Source organism: Phocoena sinus, chromosome 2 (assembly GCF_008692025.1).
Source record: "Phocoena sinus isolate mPhoSin1 chromosome 2, mPhoSin1.pri, whole genome shotgun sequence".
In the NCBI taxonomy this organism is placed as follows: domain Eukaryota; kingdom Metazoa; phylum Chordata; class Mammalia; order Artiodactyla; family Phocoenidae; genus Phocoena; species Phocoena sinus.
This window is the reverse complement of record NC_045764.1, coordinates 116,240,935-116,260,090: the sequence shown is the minus strand read 5'-3', so window position 1 is coordinate 116,260,090 and position 19,156 is coordinate 116,240,935. Positions and strand designations below refer to the sequence as shown.

Here is a 19,156-nt window from a genome sequence, read left to right as displayed (position 1 = left end):
GCAATTGGCTCAACTGGGTAATTATTTTTTATAGCAGTTTAGGATTAAGAATGAAGAAATTGGAGGGCTTCCCTGGTGGCGCAGTGGTTGAGAGTCCGCCTGCCGATGCAGGGGACATGGGTTCGTGCCCCGGTCCGGGAAGATCCCACATGCCGCGGAGCGGCTGGGCCCGTGAGCCATGGCCGCTGAGCCTGTGCGTCCGGAGCCTGTGCTCCACAGCGGGAGAGGCCACAACAGTGGGAGGCCCGTGTACCGCAAAAAAAAAAAAAAAAAAAAAAAAAAAGAATGAAGAAATTGTACTGTATATACTTTGATGTCACCGCAATAACATAATGGTGACAAATTTGTGATGGATCTATAATTCAGACCACATTTGAACCTCGCTTATGCCACAATTTCCCAAACCGAGTGACAGGAAACTCGCAACCGATGTTAACTTGTGCTAAGGGAACAAAGGATCCCTTGGTCATATAAGTGTCCCTGCTGTACTTTAAATCTCTTTTAGAAATGAACAAAGAACATTAGAAAATTAAAGACTTTGAGAAATCCCACAAAGAAATTTGTTTAATCTTGTTTAATAAGTATGCAAACTTATTTTCTGGGGAAGACTGCTTTTCAACACACTTATTAACATTCCCTCACTACGTTACATGCAATTTTGGAAACTGGGAACAAAATATCGATTTATCACATTGTATTTGATCTATTTGATGCAAGATATTCAGGTAAAAAATTCCAAGATTCCAAGTTTCCAAACATTCACAAAATTCTATAATTAACTAAACATATTTTTATGTAGATTTTATTATATTTTTTAAAGATGTTTTTGATGTGGACCTTTTTTTTTTTTTTTTTTTTTTTGCGGTACACGGGCCTCTCACTGCTGTGGCCTCTCCCGCTGTGGAGCACAGGCTCCGGACGCGCAGGCCCAGCGGCCACGGCTCACGGGTCCAGCCGCTCTGCAGCATGTGGGATCCTCCCGGACCGGAGCATGAACCCGTGTCCCCTGCATCGGCAGGCGGACTCTCAACCACTGCGCCACCAGGGAAGCCCTGATGTGGACCATTTTTAAAGTCTTTATTGAATTTGTTACAGTACAGCTTCTGCTTTATTTATTTTTTTAAGTCTTTATTGACTTTGTTACAATATTGCTTCTGTTTTATATTTTTGGTTTTTTGGCCCCAGGCATGAGGGATATTAGCTCCCCGACCAGGGATCAAACCTGCACCGCCTGCATTGGAAGCCGAAGTCTTAACCACTGGACCTCCAGGGAAGTCCCCTTCATGTAGATTTTTAAATGTATTTCTAACGATAATGTTGGACAAAGCACTAGGACATCCTGGATACCTAAAAAGTCCTTTCTTAAATCACAAATTAATGGAACAAAACCAACATCAAACTCCTTAATTTATCACAAAGAATTATAGTCAAGGTCCAACCATTACTGCAGATTTTGGCATGAGGCAGGTGCATCTTAATCCACTTCCAATGATTTTTACTATTAAGTTGTTATAGATAATAAACAGTTAAAGAAAGGAAAAAGGTGAAGAAATTGAGATTGTACATTTTTCTTTTGGCAATGCATCTCTGGGGGAAATAAAGGTGAATGAGGTTAGTAATCCACAGCTCTATTTTACTCGAGAAATGGGGGTGAGACCTTAGTCCTCTGAGGCCTAAAGAGTTGGAAAGAATTTTTGATAGGTTGTTAGGTGATCTGACATAAGCTTACTGTGGGCAGAGCTAAGGATATGTACCTTATGTTTTAAAGTGAGAGGATGAAAAATAGCCCATGATATTATCTCTACTTTCTCACTTTTCATTCATTCATTCAACCTCACAAACTGAAGTTTGCTTCCAACAAAATATGAAAAGTTAAGGTGAAAACAACATTCAAACTGGTTACGTGTATGAATACATATCCTTCCTACACTGCATTTTTTTTCTATATTTCAGATGTATCCTCCTTTGACACAGGTCTCCCTTTAACTACCACTCCATCTGTTCAGTTATACAGCAAACTGATACTTGTTTACATTATCTTTACTTTCTCATTACACATTTTCTCTTCAGCTCACTCCCCCAGAGCATTTATACCCATCGCTCCACTGAAAATGCTCCTACTGAGGTCACCATATAAATCTCCGCACAGTCAAATCCAGCGAAAAGTATTTTTCTTCATTTCACTAGATGGACTATACAGCAATGGAAAGAGTTGACCATATCCCTCTCTGACTTGAAAATTTCCTTGATTTCCTAGCTACTCCACTCTCCTGTGTTTCTTCCTACTCTCCTTTGCTCTTCCTTTTCTCTCCTCTCCTTCACCTCAAATACGTTAGAATGACACAGGGCTTCATCTTGTTCCTCTTCTCTATCTGTATTCTTCCCTTAATACTCTAATCTAGACCCATGGTCTATTAACCATGTATATAGATGATTCTAAAAATTTACATCCCCCACCCTGGCTTCCTCTCTGAGAACCCCAAATGTCTGTACCTAACTGCTACCGTGGTATATTCAAAGTGACTAAAGTGAAAACTAACATAGCCCAACGAAAACTTTGAGTTCTACCCTATCTCTTCTCATCTTTCCTACCTCAACTGCAATACTACCATTTGCCCAGCCTAAAATCAGAACACTGATCCTTGAATCTTCTCTTTCCTTTAAGTTATTCCCCCAAGGACCCCCCCACCAATGAACACAATCACTGTCACTATGATATCCAAACACAGAATGCAAACATAAAAGTACTTTCAGCCGTTGTCTTGAACCCATCTACTCTTTCTACTTCTTAACACCCTAATTAAGCCACTATCATCTCTCATCTAAGCTAATATAATAGTATCCTAATGGTTCTCCCTGCTTCTATTCATACCCTTTACAAACACTGTTACACATAGTAGTAGCCAGCATGATCTTCTTAAACCTTAAATTATGTCTCTCATTTGCTATTAAATACCACTGATACACACTTATCATAAAATCCAAAGTCTTATCAATGTAGAAGTCACTTTAAAAACATAATAAAGTTCCAGCTTACCTTTTATTCCCCCAAGTTACCAAATGTGGTAAAATACACATAACAAAATTTATTGTCTTAACTATTTTAAGTGTACAGTTCAGTGGTATTAAACATATTCATAATGTTCTGCAATCATCACCACCATCTATATCCATAATTTTTTACATTATGTAAAACGGAAACTCTATGCCCATTAAATAATAACTCTATTTCCCTCCGCCCCCAAGCCCCTGGCAACCATTCTACTCCATTATGATTTTGACTACTCTAAGTATCTCATCTAAGTGGAATCATAAAGGATTTGTCTTTTTGTGACTGGCTTATTTCATTTACCATAATGTCCTCAAGGTTCATTCATGTTGCAGCATGTGTCAGAATTTCCTTCCTTTTAAGGGGTGAATAATATTCAATTGCATGTATTCACCACATTTTGCTTATCCATGGACACTTGGGCTGCTTCCACATTTTACCTATTTTGAATAATGCTTCTATGAACATGGGTATAAAAATATCTCTTGAGACCCTGCTTTCAATTATTCTGGCTACATACCCTGAAGTGGAATTGCTTGATCATATGGTAGTTTTATTTGATTTTTTGAGGAATACCATACTGTTTTCCACAGCGACTGAACAATTTCACATTCCCACTAACAGTGCACAAGGGTTCCAATTTCTCCACATCCTCACCAACGCTTATTTTGTCTTTTTTTTTTTTTGATAGTAGCCATCCTAATGAGTGTGAGGGAGTGTATCATTGTCGTTTTGACTTGCATTTACCTAATGATTAGTGATGCTGAGTATCTTTTCATGTGCTTATTGGTTATTTGTATACCTTCTTTGGAGAAATGGTTATTCAAGTCCTTGCCCTTTTTTTAATTGGGTTGTTTTGGTTTTTTGCTGTTGAGTTTTAGAAGTTCTCTATATATTCTGGATATTAATTCCTTATTAATCATCAATATATGATTTGCATATATTTTCTCCTATTCTATGCACTTTTTACTCTGCTGGTATTGTCTTTTGATGAACAATTAAATACAATTTTAATGAAATCCAACTTATCAATTTTTTCTTTGGTACCTATGTTTTTTAGATTCATATCCAAGAAATTACCGCCAAATTCAATGACATGAAGCTTTTGCCCTATGTTTTCTTCTAAAAATTTTATGATTTTAGCTGTTATATTTAGGTCTTTGGTCCATTTTGACTTAATTTTTATATGTGGTGTTAGGTAAGGGTCCAACTTCATTCTTTTGGGTGTGGATATTGAGTTTTCCCATAATCATTTATTGAAAATACTGTCCTTTCCCCACTGAATGGTCTTGGCACCGGTGTCCAAATTCATTTGATTATATATATATATATATATATATATATATATGTGGTTTATTTCTGGGCTCTTTTATTCTACTCTATTGGTCTATATGTCTGTCTTTGTGCCAGTAACACAGTGTTTTGATTACTACAGCTCTGTAGTAAGTTTTGAAATCAGGAATTTTGAGTACTTTCTTTTTCAAGATTGTTTTGACTATATGGGTCCCTTGAGATTCCATACGAATTTTAGGATGGGTTTTTCTATTCCTGCAACAAATGTTATTGGGATTTTGACAGGGATTTTTCATTGACTCTGTAGATTGTTCTGGGTAGTATTCTTTTTTTTTTTTTAACATCTTTATTGGGGTATACTTGCTTTACAATGGTGTGTTAGTTTCTGCTTTATAACAAAGTGAATCAGTTATACATATACATATGTTCCCATATCTCTTCCCTCTTGCGTCTCCCTCCCTCCACCCTCCCTATCCCACCCCTCCAGGCGGTCACAAAGCACCGAGCCGATATCCCTGTGCCATACGGCTGCTTCCCACTAGCTATCTACCTTACAGGGTAGTATTCTTTAACAATATTAAGTTTTCTAATCCATGAATATGGGATGTGTTTCCATTTATATATGTCTTCTTTAATGTCTTTCATCAATTTTCTTTTGTAGCTTTCATTGTACAAGTCTTTCCTCTCCTTGGTTAAGTTAAATACTCAGTATTTTATTCTTTTTGATGCTATTATAAATGGAATTGTTTTCATAATTTCCTTTTGAGATTGCTCATCGTTAGAATTTTGTTACTCTGTTGACTTATTAGCTCTAATGGTGTTCTGGTGGACTCTTTAGGGTTTTCTATGTATAAGATCATGATCATCGGCAAAAAAGAGATCCAGCTTAAGTTTCAGATCTAATTTTATATATCTATTCCCCCCTCACTCACTGTGTTCCAGTCATTTTGAATTTCTTCCTATTTACTCACTATATCATGTGTATTCCTGCCTCAGAATGTTTATTTTATCAACTCTCCTACCCCCAAATGCTCTTCCCATAAGTTCTTGACTGCCAGGTTCATTGCCATTCAGCTGTTCTTATTCTAGCTTCCTGAGGTAGAATCTTAGAATATTCACTTTCGGCCTTTTTGCTTTTCTAATAAATACATTTTAAGTATATCGCTTTCCCTCTATGGTCTGTTTGAGTTGCAAAGTTCTCTCTCTCTCTAACTCCCCCCTGCCCCCACTGTGTGTGTGTGTGTGTGTGTGTGTGTGTGTGTGTGTGTATTAGGTGGTTAACTACATTGTTGAAATCTTCTATATCCTTTCTGATTTTGTTTATTCTATCAATTACTGAGAAAGATGTGTTAAAATCTACCACATGATTGTAAATCTGTCTATTTCTCCTTTCAGTTCCATCAATTTTCACCTTATATATTCTGAAACTACTACTGGGTGTATATAGATTTAGAATTGTTATATCTTCTTTATATTTATCAATGTTAGATATCCTTTATTTCTAATATAATGCTTCTTAAAGTCCACTTTGTTTGCTATGAATATAAATACCTCAGCTTTATTTTAACACCTGCATAATGTTTCTTTTGTCACTCTTGACTTTCAGCTTTTTGTACCATTATAATTTAAGGTGTATTTCTTATAAGCAGTACACAGCTGGGTTTTGTTTTATTACATAGTCTGACAATCTCTGTTTTTTTAAAAAAATAATTAATTTATTTATGGCTGTGTTGGGTCTTCGTTTCTGTGTGAGGGCTTTCTCTAGTTGTGGCAAGTGGGGGCCACTCTTCATTGTGGTGCATGGGCCTCTCACTATCGCGGCCTCTCTTGTTGCGGAGCACAGGCTCCAGACGCGCAGGCTCAGTAATTGTGGCTCACGGCCCCAGTTCCTCCGCGGCATGTGGGATCTTCCCAGACCAGGGCTCGAACCCGTGTCCCCTGCATTGGCAGGCAGATTCTCAACCACTGCGCTACCAGGGAAGCCCCAATCTCTGTTTTTTAATTAGAATATTTGTCCTTTTCATTTAGCACATTACCCTTATTACAATTATGTTTACAATTTTAATCTTGGTTTCCATCTGATCCATTTTTTGCATTCCTTTTCTCTCCTTTATCATCTTTTGGATCAATCAATATATTCTATTATACCACCAACCTCCTTTAGTAGTTCCTAAGTATACATTGTTTCCTCTCTGATCTTTATTATTTCCTTCCTTCAGCTGACTTTAGGTTTTGTTTGTTCTTCTTTTTCTAATTCTTTTAAGTGGTAGCTTAGGTTGTTTATTTGAGATTTTTCTTGTTTTTTAAGGAAGGCCTGTATTGCCATGAACTTTCCTCTAAGAACTGCTTTTGTTGCATCGCATAGATTTTGTATGGTTGTGTTTTCATTGTCATTTGTCTTAAGGTATTTTTAAATTTCTGCTTTGATTTCATTGTTGTTCCTAAGCATTCATTGTTTAACATCCTTTTTCATGGTTATCTTAGAGATTCTAACTTTTCTAACTTGTTTTCCTGAATTTTAACTAATATGAACAGTTACTTTTATCAGTGATGCTTAGACATTTTGAGTACATTACATGCCTCCTGGCATTAGGGTTATTTTTGCCACGCATTTTAGTTATAAATACATTTTAAACCTCAGAAGACATTATTGTTGTTGTTGTTGAATAGGCTACATTAAGTCAATATTTTAATATTTCTCAGTACACTTATCCTTTTGGTTGCTCTTCATTCCTTCCTACATTTCTGTTTTTATGTTTGGTATTGTTTTCCATTTACCTGAAGAACTCCATTTACTATTGCTTTCAATGCAGACATGCAAGTGACGAATTCTCTAAGTTTTTGTCCTTTCACTTTGAAGGATATTAAACTGGGCATAGAATTCTACATTGGCAACTTTTTCCAGAGCTTTAATTATGTCATTCTACTCTCTTCTGGCTTCCATTATTTATATTGAGAAGGCAGCAGTCAGTCTTATTGTTGTTCTTTGAACAAACCATTTTCCTTAGTCTGCTTTTAAGATTTTTCTCCTTCTCTCTGAAGTTCATAACTTTTACTATGTTGTGTCTATGTGTGGTTTTCATTTATTTATCCTGCTGGAAATTCTTAGAACTTCATGAATTTGTGGTTTGAAAGTATTCCATCAGTTTTGGAAAAATCTTGGTTATCTCTTCAACTATTGCTTCTGTGCCACTGTTTTCCTCATCTCCTTCATTGACTCCAATTACACACACACTGGGCTATTTAAATTTCACCTGTCTTCTCAGATACATTTTTTTCTCACCCAAATTTCTTTGTATCTCTGTGCTTCAATTAAAAAATTTATTGTCAATCTGTTAGTTTACTAATTTGTCTTCTGCACCTAAACCAATCTAATAAGCTTGCAATTTCAGATATTGCATTCTTCAGCTCTAGAATTTCCAATTGATCCTTTTACAGAGGTTCCAATTTTCTGGTGAAATACTTAATCTATCTGCTTTCTCTTTCATTTTCTCTATCTTTTGAATATTTTAATCATAGCTATTATATCTTTTTCCAATTTATCCCTCCCCCCCTTATCCCCTGGTAACCATATGTTTGTTTTCTACACCTGTAACTCTATTTCTGTTTTGTAGATAAGTTCATTCATACCTTTTTTAGATTTCACATATAAGCAATATCATATGACATTTGTCTTTCTCTGTCTGACTTAACTTCACTCAGTATGACAATCTCTAAGGCCCATCCATGTTGCTGCACATGCCATTATTTCATTCTTTTTTATGGTTGAGTAATATTCCATTGTATATATGTACCACATCTTCTTTATCCATTCCTCTGTTGATGGACATTTAGGATGCTCCCATGTCCTGGCTATTGTAACTAGTGCTGCAATGAACATTGGGGTGCATGTATCTTTTCAAATTATGGTTTTCTCCAGATATATGCCCAGGAGTAGGATTGCTGGATCATATGGTAGCTCTATTTTTAGTTTTTTAAGGAAACTCCATACTGTTCTCCAGAGTGGCTGCACCAATTTACATTCCCTCCAATAGTGCAGAAGGGTTCCTTTTCTCCACACCCTCTCCAGCAGTTATTGTTTATAGGTTTTTTTGATGATGACCATTCTGACTGGTGTGAAGTGATACCTAACTGTAGTTTTCATTTGCATTTCTCTAATAATTAGTGATGTTGAGCATCTTTTCATGTGCTTTTTAGCCATTTGTATGTCTACTTTGGAGAACTGTCTATTTAGATCTTCTGCCCATTTTTTTGATTGGATTGTTTTTTGATACTGAGCTGCATGAGCTGTTTGTACATTTTGGAGATTAATCCCTTGTCAGTTGCTTCATCTGCAAATATTTTCTCCCATTCTGAGGGTTTTCTTTTCGTTTTGTTTATGGCTTCTTTTGCTGTGCAAAAGGTTTTAAGTTTACTTAGGTTCCATTTGTTTATTTTTGTTTTTATTTCCTTTACTCTGGGAGACGGACTGAAAAAGATTTTGCTGTGATTTATGTCAAAGAGCGTTCTATGTTTTCCTCTAAGAGTTTTATAGTATCCGGCCTTACACTTAGGTCTTTAATCCATTTTGAGTTTATATTTGTGTATGGTGTTAGAGAATGTTCTAATTTCATTCTTTTACATGTAGCTGTCCAGTTTTCCCAGCACCAGTTGTTGAAGAGACTGTCTTTTCTCCATTGTGTGTGTGTATGTGTGTGTGTATATATATATATATATATTTTTTTTTTTAATAAGAGAAAAACTTTTTTTCAAACAGGGTCAGTGGTATGTATGTTATAGCAAAGGCTGGTTGTAACAGCAGTTTCATTTCAAACATGAATTGATGCACAAATGTAACACTGTTAATGATCAATTACTGCTAAAATGTGGATTAAATCCATCAATCTGCCAATTCTGACATTTATTATAGACCCTATTATTTACTTTAGTAGTAGAGGGTAATTTTCATCAGAAGAAAATGAAAACAACCTTACATTTCTACTAACGTAATGAACTGTATCCCCAGTATTGCTCTGAAATCATACCTCTAGGTTGTTAAGAGAAATTCTAACTTCATCCAAATGTTTTATTTAACTGATAATCTTCAGTCATCATCTACTGTTGGCCTGATGTTACTCCTCTTCTTATCTGACCCCAACAATTAAATGCCAGTGTTTCTCAGCTCTTCAGCTAAGGGCTATTTTTTCTCCTACTTCTGTGCACACAGCATTAGTGAGAACTATTTTACCCAAATCAGCCTTGATTGCACTAATTCTTCCTCTTGCTGAAAGGGACCCTATGTTCAACATAAGCACTTCATTCTTAGACAGCTTTTGCACCTTTGCTGCTTTTTTGTCTCCTTCTGTGCATACACCAAGAAGTCATCTAAGTAGGAAATAGGAAATTTCCAATTCTGTGAAGATCTCAGGTAAAGCTCCAACTGCACCAAGCACCTGCCCCACCATTCTGTCAGCCCAGCACAAAGTGGGGTCAATTCTTGTTCCAGCTCCAATAAGACCCCCTGGAGCAGCATACTGAAGATCATTGTGTTCCACAAAAAGTGATACAATTTTGGAAAAGATTGGTTTACACATGAGTTTTCCTTCGCTATCTTTGGAAACAATACCAGGTCTGACTGCTATCTCCTGGCCCACCTGAAACATGTAAGTGAGTAATCAAAATATGTGGGACAACACAAAAAAATATGGAACGTTTCATGAATTTGTGTGTCATCCTTGCGCAGGGTCCATGCTAATCTTCTCTGTATCGTTCCAATTTTAGTATATGTGCTGCCAAAGCGAGCACTCTCCATTGTATATTTTTGCCTCCTTTGTCATAGATTAGGTGACCATAGGGACATGGGTTTATCACTGGACTTTCTATCTGTTCCATTGATCTATATTTCTGTTTTTGTGCCAGTACCATACTGTTTTGATGACTGTAGCTTTGTAGTATAGTCTGAGGTCAGGGAGTCGGATTCCTCCAGTTCCATTTTTCTTTCTCAAGATTGCTTTGGCTATTTGTGGGCTTTAGTGTTTCCATACATGTTGTAAAATGTTTTGTTCTAATTCTGTGAAAAATGCCATTGGTAATTTGATAGGGATTGCATTGCTATTATTAAGTCCTTGTCCATCTAACTCCATCTAATATCTGGATCAACTTTGAGGTGTTTTATATAATGTGCATTTCTCTTGGTTTTGGTCATGTAGTCTTATCTTTTTTTGTGCCTAGTAATTTTCAACTGAATGCCTGTAATTACTTGTAAAATAATGGTAGAGATTTCAGACATTATTTATTCTGGAGGTTCAGCCTTACTTATGCCAGGCAGATGGAGTAGGAGGTGATCACATTAATTCAAACAAGAATGGTACAGTTGTAAATGCCAGTCTGTAGCCTTTGGTTCTCGTAAAACAGCAGTGAAGTCCATCCTGATTCTCAGAGACCTTCTGTTTATGTTTTTAATCTCCTAACCTGTACAGCCTCAGATGTCCTGAAGGCGCTACTAAATGTAGTGAAGGCACTTGAATTCCCCTTCCCTCAACATCACCACCAAAAAACTGCTGGTTTTTCTGTGTCCTAGCAGTGACCCTCCATGAGTATAAGGCTGGAATTTTCAGATTTCTATGTACAGATAATCAGTGAATGCCTACAGGGTAAAAGTGACTAAAGAAATCAGTTCTCCTTTCAGATTTTTTGCTACCACTGTCTGGGGTAATTTTGTTCTCATTGCCCCCAACAGCTCTCTGATCCCTTTAAATAAATTATTTTTCTCAGTTGTTCTTGAAAGGAGTGCTGGAATGTTGTAAACCACTTGATCCCACCCAGAAGCAGAAGCTAAAGCCTTTTATTTCAAAACACACTGAATTTTTGTGAATAAATGATTCTCAAGAATAAAAAATCAAGGGCCAGAAGACACAACATGGAATATATACCATAAAAATTGATGAAAAAAAGAATAAAGACCTAGATTTCCAGACTGTCAAGGAATCCAACTTAAAAAACACGGATCTATTCCATGTAGACCATGTGATTAGCCACAATATGTATGTATGAGTATGCATAAATATATGAATGTATATACACATATGCATATGTTAAATTTGTGCTTATCTTCTTTTCTTTAAGAGTTGAAAAGGTAAGGAATAGAAACTGAATGCAGTTTTACTACATGCCTGCATAAATTTTTAGTCATGTTATTAAAGTAGAAATCTGTCTTTGGTTTGTTTTATTATGCTTCATTCTTTCTTAGTTCTTCTGGCAAAATAATATTTCAAATTTCCTTTGGAAACCCATCTGTATTAGTCAGGATTCTCCAGAAAAACGGAACCAATAGGGTTCTAAGAAGTCCCATGATCTGCCATCTGCAAGTTGGACATCCAGGAAAACTTATGGTGTAGTTCAGCCTGAGTCTGAAGGCCTGAGGAACAGGGGAGTCAATGTTGTAAGTCCCAGCCTGAGTCTGAAGGCCTAAGAACTATGGTAGCTGATAAAGCAAATCCTAGTCCAAGTGTAGGAGAAGACTGATGTCTCAGCTCCAACAGGCAGAGAACGAACAAATTCTCCCTTCTTCTGCCTTTTGTTCTATTCAGGCCCTCAATGGATTGGATCATGCTTGCCCACATTGGGGAGGGCAATCTGCTTTACTGAGTTCAACAATTCATATGTTAATCTTATCTGGAGACATATCCAGAAATAATGCTTAGCTAAATACCTGGGCAAACTGACACATAAAATTAACCATCACACCCTCCTTCCCCACTCACAATCTAGCTTTAGGGATAGACCTGGATTGTCCTAAGGCAGTCAGTATATTTCATTCCTTTGGCCACAATAATCATTTCAGAGATAAGTAAATAAGCACGTGATCCCTATTAGTCCAAGCCAAGTTAGCTAGCCCCAATTCCAGGATTTCTATTTTTGATAATTTGCTTTGTCCTTTTAGACTTCAACTGGGAAGCATAAAGGCTGAAGTTTCTAGCTCCATATAACCTGAAAATTAAGTTAGTATACAGAGGAAAACAAACAAAATCCAGAGATGGAATAAAACTTCAGAGAGCAAGATTTTCCTGAAGCTGAAAAAAGGAATGAACTACTGATACATGCAACATGGATGAATTTCAAAATCATCATGCTGAAAGAAGTCAGATACAAAAGAGTACATATTATATGATTCTATTAATATAACCTTCTAGAAAATGCAAATGAATTTATAGTGACAAAAAGCAGATCAGGGATTACTGGGGCCAGGGGTGGAGGGATGGATAGATTGGAAAGCAGAACAATCTTTTGGTTGGGATGACTGAAATGCTCTGTATCTTTATTATGATGGACACATATCTGCCAAAATTCACTTAACTGGGGGCTTCCCTGGTGGCTCAGTGGTTGAGAATCTGCCTGCCAATGCAGGGGACACAGGTTTGAGCCCTGGTCTGGGAAGATCCCGCATGCCGTGGAGCAACTGGGCCCATGAGCCACAATTACTGAGCCTGCGCGTCTCGAGCCTGTGCTCCGCAACAAGAGAGGCCGCGACAGTGAGAGGCGTGCATACCGCGATGAACAGTGGCCCCCGCTCGCCCTAACTAGAGAAAGCCCTCACACAGAAACGAAGACCCAACACAGCCAAAAATAAATAAATAAATTAATTAAAAAAAAGAAATGGCCATATTAAAAAAAAATTCACTGAACTGTATACCCCTACGATGGATGCAATTTATTGTATTTAAATGATACCTCAATAAAGTTGACTAAAATTACACTTAACAACTGAACAAAAAGTAATCTCTGGAAGTTAGCCTTATCCTTGATCTTTCGGTTATGTGAAAAATAAGCTTTTTTTTAAAAGAAATTTTGGGCGTGATTTTCTGATCCTTGAAACAAGCAAGCCGTATCTGATACAATTATATTAGGTTTACTATGGTAAGCAAATATATTAATATATTTTTGAAAGATAGTCAGTATTGGTTGAATTAAAGGACTTAAGGTGCTTAATGACTCAGCTTTCTTCTAAATAAAAAACATGGTTCTCCAATAATGCTGATTAACGCGTTTTATTTTTAATCCTGAGAGTCCAAGAAAGTTTCTTAAGGTGTTACATTGTTTCAGAGTTGTTACTTAAAGATTTTCCTGATCACTGATTTAGTATTTTTTCTGTTCACACTTACTCAAAATTGGACATGAAATAATATGTAATTCTCCAAGTTACATTATCATACATTTGCATAGTTACAAGCCATATCTTTGGCTTTCTCTCTTGTTTCAATTATCTTATCTTGTCTCCTTTAATTTTTAGAATATTTTTTGGATCTTAACGTTTTCCCATTTCCCCTTAAAGTTATATGGGAAAATATTAGTTTTAGAGAAATATGAATTTTAAAACACCCAATGCTTTATAATAAATACATTCCAAACATAGGACTGATAGCTCAAGACTCAGGAAAATGCTGCGTATGTATAGAGAATTATGGTCTTACAACTAAGGAAGTTGAAAGAGTGCTTGAGACAGATACACACATTAAATTTTTATTAAAGAATTATAAATCTTATAGAACACAAAAAGTGACTACACATGAATTACACTGAAACTTATGTTGGAGAGATATACTACTATCTAACAAGAGCTGCCACCAGGACAAAATTGATACACCCAATGGAAATCCTGTATCAAGTTTCAAGAGTTGAGTTAAGCAATCTGACAGTTACTGGGAACAAATGTACTCACCGCACTAAGAGAATCTTTTCTCCCTTTTACTTCCTCATTAGTAGTCACAGAAAAGAAAAAAATGGAAGATTTTAAATAAAATTGTTCTTTATCTCAGCAGTTTCATTTGACCAAAATAGTTTTTCTGATTCAAGTTAAATCATATATAATAAAGTATTATTATAAATCCTTATTAAAATATTTTAGTTGTTATATAACTTATGCCACTTAATTCTGCTGCTTTTCCTCTGTTTCAAACATTTAAAATTGTCTTCTTCTGAATTCTTTCATATTTTAACAACTTAATTAACAGTTATTTTCCTCAAGTTTTCATTATCTTCCAGGTGATACACATTATTATTACACATAATTCCTTTAGGATACTGTCTGTAGCTGAGCATTATCCACCTAGATGGATGCCTACACCAAAATGATTCCATTTTTGAAGTAGAATATCATCTTTTTTGCAGTTTTTATGTAATAATATTAATTGCCTTTATCTTTCAATAATATAATAGGTATATTGTCAATTGCTTCTGTCTAGAAAAATGAGGTAATTATAATTTTTATTTCAAATTCCCTGAGGTGCTGAGATTAGGACACTGACAATGTGTAGCCATCATAGGATTTGAAGTATATTGTTAAAATACTATTCATATTTAAAGCTGGTAAAATCAATGTCTGCTTTATGTTTTTCAATTCCTAACATGGTGATTTGTACTAAGCACTTAATACTTTATTTGACTTGGTGATTCTCTGATATACTAGGTTAACAACTGTCTATACAACTATCTAAAGAATTAACAACTATCTAAAGAAAATAAGACCTAGAATAGGGTTCTTATCCTGGGGCACATGGATGGGGTTGGGAGGATAATAAACTCCTTGAAACTATAAACAAATTTCTGTGCATGTGTGTTTTTTAAGGGAAAAGCTTCAAAACCGGCATTTGCTTCTCAAAAGGGTTTAAATACATAAAATGTTAAAAACTAGTTATATGGAGAAATAAAGAGCACCTATCTCTTACCAAAAGATAGAATTATTTCTTTTATACACCAAGGAGGCTTGACATTAACTGTACTATCATGGAAATGTCTTGTTATATAATCAAGACTTTGAATATTACAGGAATGCATCACTGAGTATATGACATCTGGCTTCAGTCTATAATTAAGAGGTCTGAAAACAAAAAAATACTGAAACAAATAAATCAGTAAAAACTAAACTTTGTTAAACTAAACTGTCATAGGTAAGAATACCTCAATTTTGAGAATAATAAAGTTTATATAATATGTATCATTTGAATATTATAAAATAATAAAAAATGTACAAAATAATTATTTAAAAAGCACATGTCCCTAAATTGGAAACAATGACAAGTGAAGCAATGATAGGCAAGTTGAAACATCAACCTATATCCAAACCACTAAAGATAATAAATTAACAAAATAATGTAATACATGTTAGACCACATTCATTTCTCTCTGAAAAGGTATTGAATTTTCATTTTTTTCAGTAACTTCTTTATATTGTGAATGAAAATACATCTGTACAATATACTGAAGTTTCTCACCAGCCTTTTTCCAATCAGTGAACGAAAAGCAAAACATATCTATAAAAGTAATTATATATTATAATCTATAGATTATGTAAATAATGCATTATCTTATGTACACATGTAAGTATATGAAGAGATAAAATGTATAAACTAATTAAATGATTGCAACAGAAAACTGAAGTATAAAGTTTAGTTCTTTCTCTGTATTATAAAGAACCCCAGCCATCATGAAGCCCTGTGCCATTCTTAGGCCACTTTCAGGCAGACTCTGAAAAGCTGGAAAGTAAACACAGGTGTTTTAAAACTAGAGCTGCTGTCACGGACAACCACAAACACCCTTAACTCTGATGTGGCAACGCCTCTTTCCCGCCCTCTGTTTTTTAAAGCAATGCCCGAAAAGAAAATGTCAAATGTTTCACCTTTCAACACCTCAAAACAAGTAAGAGCTTAAAGTATTGTTTTGCAAACCTCTAGCAAATAGATCATTTTTTCACTACTTTTAAATCTAGCCAATTAAACACTACTTGCATAAAACAAAAGCAGAATTTCTTAAAGAATTACTACCACCCCCAACTTTACACCCCCCTCTACCACCATATTTTATAGTACTTTAGTTTCTGAGAGCAAAATCTTTTGTTTGACCACACTTAGATAGCTTGTTCTGTTGTATAATTTTTACAGAAAGTATCTGATCTTCTATAAGGTTTAATACACAAATCAGAAATAAATAAGAATCCTTTTTAGAAAAAGCAGTCAAGTACCTTTGGTTACAATGCAAGGAAAGATTTAGATTAAGAAAAATTTAAAGCTTGAAAATATGTAATTCTCCTTTAGAAAACTGTGCTAATGAATACCTAAATAGGGGTAGAAATTGTTTACAGAGAAAAATAGAAAGCAAAATAATTTCCAAACTGCTACAGAGATGGAACTCATATTCATAAAACAAACCAATTTTCTAATACTGAAATATCATTAGTATAAAAAGTCCCCCCATAATACTATAAAAGAGCCACCCAAAGCAAAGATAACACTCATTAACAGTTGATGAGCTATTACATAACTACTGAATATAAAAACCAAGTGAATGAATTATGTACATTTTACTGTAATCATCAAGAAACAGGTGCTGTTAAAAGAATGGCCAAGTCTCTATCAGTCCAAGTAAATCTTGGGGGATATTTTGAGAGGTTTAGCCCTACCCTCAGAATTCCACATATAATTCCTTTCTGCAATTCATATTATAACTGCTCTGTGAAATCATACTTGTGTATTTGAGTATTCATAATAAAACACTAGTAGTTTCTCATTGCCCGAAGTTATTTTGTAAAGAGAGATACTTGCCTTTCAAGATGACAAGAAAATGATAAAAAGTAATCAACAGGAATAAAAATTAAGAGTGAATAATGTTTTTAATTAGTACATACATTTTTCAAAAATTTCCTCAGATATGTTATAATTTTTTCTTGTATTACCTTTTTTCAAAATTTAAAGAACTACATCAAAGCTGCACGATATTGGCTAATCAGAGGCAATCAACTGTAAATGAGAGAAAAGCAAATAAACTTTTCCATCTTGTTCCAGTTCACGCATGTATTGCTTCATCTCACATGTGAAGGACATTATACAGCATTAAGGGACAAAATAATAGTATGAAGTTGTGACATAAACCAACAAAGTAAAGAAATTTAGAATTATGTTTGACAGTTCTGAACTAACTCCACTGTACTTTGGTATCACAACACATACATGATACCTACAAGCACAAAGGAGCAAGGAAAGGGCAGTGTGTCAGCCTTAGAAGTTAATTTCCTGCTTTTGTTGGTTTATATTACCATCTAATATTACGTAAACAATCTGTTTCTAGGCAATTTATTTCTTCCATGATGAGCTGAGCTCATTTGGATGCTACCTTTCAGCATATAAAAATCCAGTTTAACAGCAACAGCACAAAAGCCCACAATGGAATACTATTTAAAAATCAATTTACAAAAATATAAGATATACAATATCCACTTAACTGGAAAGAACATTATTACTTATATTTTACAACCTCTCAAAAGGTAAAGGTAATTGACAACAGAATTTATTAAAAAAACAAATGATTTACCTGAGAATACTTAGAGTTTATTAGTAATTATTTCTTGGTCTTTCTAAAGTAAAGTGATTACTTGAAAACTTATGGATCTAGATAAAAGTCAACGTAAGTGACTACTAACACAAGTTAGATTCCAGAAACTTTTCAGAAGAATAAGTGAATTTTTTAAGAGGCAACTCAGAGTTAAAACCTGATCACCATATAATGCAACAAAAATACAGGGGACATATGTACTTTTTGATCAGTGATCATGACTTAATTTCATCATCCTCTTATTCTAGTAAAAACGAATAGTCATTCTACTATTTAAAATGAATAATTATGTATAAAAATTTAACTTTAAAAACTGGCACTTTTAGAAAGGACAGAAAAGTTCATATATCTTCAGAGTAAAATGCACAAAAATGATTCTGGACTTAATATAGCAAGTATCAAAAGGAAGTGAAGATTTAATGAAATAGTCATAAACTGCAAATAATACAGTACTGGAAATAGAATATTGGAATATACTGGGAAGACTTCTATGGGGTATATAAAATCACACTGTATGATTTTGTGAAATTATTAAGGAAGCAGAAATACAAGAAAATATAAATGTCATTCAGATACAATTATGGTTGTGCAAGATTCAAAGTTAACGTTTTCTAAAGAAAGGGTTACAAGTTATCAGAACTCCTGAGGCTGCAATTTAGTTGAAAAACCTCGAGTTTTTTCAAGACTATGAAATATATTTTAAAACACATATTTAATATGAATATAAGATAATAAAAATGTTGGTGGTATATTTTGTATTGTATTGAACTTTAAATACTAAGCAATAAATTATAGGATCTTTTAAAATGTGTCTACGAGTCACTAGGCAAGAGTGATTTTTCAAGATGCCTTTTTTGTTTCAGTTAAAATTAAAATCCATGCTGTCTAATCCTTGGAGTCAATTTGTAATTAAGGGGATTTGATGAGAGACCAGGCACTGAATTAATGATAAAATTTAATATCTGCTTTAATGCATCAACATAACAGAAAAACTAACCAACACTGAACAACAGAATGAAGTCATTTTGATACAGAAGACATACTATAGCTATGACAATTTATGTCAAATGTTAGTTTTCTAAATAAATTAAATATGCCAAAGTTCTGTAGATGAATTACTAAAAACTATGTGTCTAAAAACCACTCAAGTCAAAAATGCTACTACAATAAGGATTTGCTTGGTACAGAAAACTACACTGTTAAATATAGTTACTTTTATTGAGAATTTTATGTAATCTCTAATGAAGGACTTGACTGCTTTCTATCATCATGTCTGAAATCAGAAATATTTTTACTTAGTAGTCAAAGTAAATTAATTGTATTTGATAATCTAAAGTTTTTAAAAAATATATATTTTACTTTAGAAAGAACATGTAATATTAAAAAATCCATCAAATTAAATTTCATAGTATTTTAAATAACCATCTGGATTTTGCACTACACTTTTCACAG

General features: G+C 34.6%; 1 protein-coding gene and 1 non-coding gene across 8 annotated transcripts in view; both read right to left on the bottom strand.

The window, feature by feature from the left end:
- Nucleotides 1–19,156, bottom strand: part of MIPOL1 (mirror-image polydactyly 1) — a 323,322-nt gene that overhangs the window by 122,028 nt on the left and 182,138 nt on the right. The window lies entirely within an intron of this gene.
- On the bottom strand, nucleotides 10,020–10,126 carry LOC116750288. Its single transcript, XR_004348984.1, has one exon. It is a non-coding gene; the product is annotated as a U6 spliceosomal RNA (small nuclear RNA).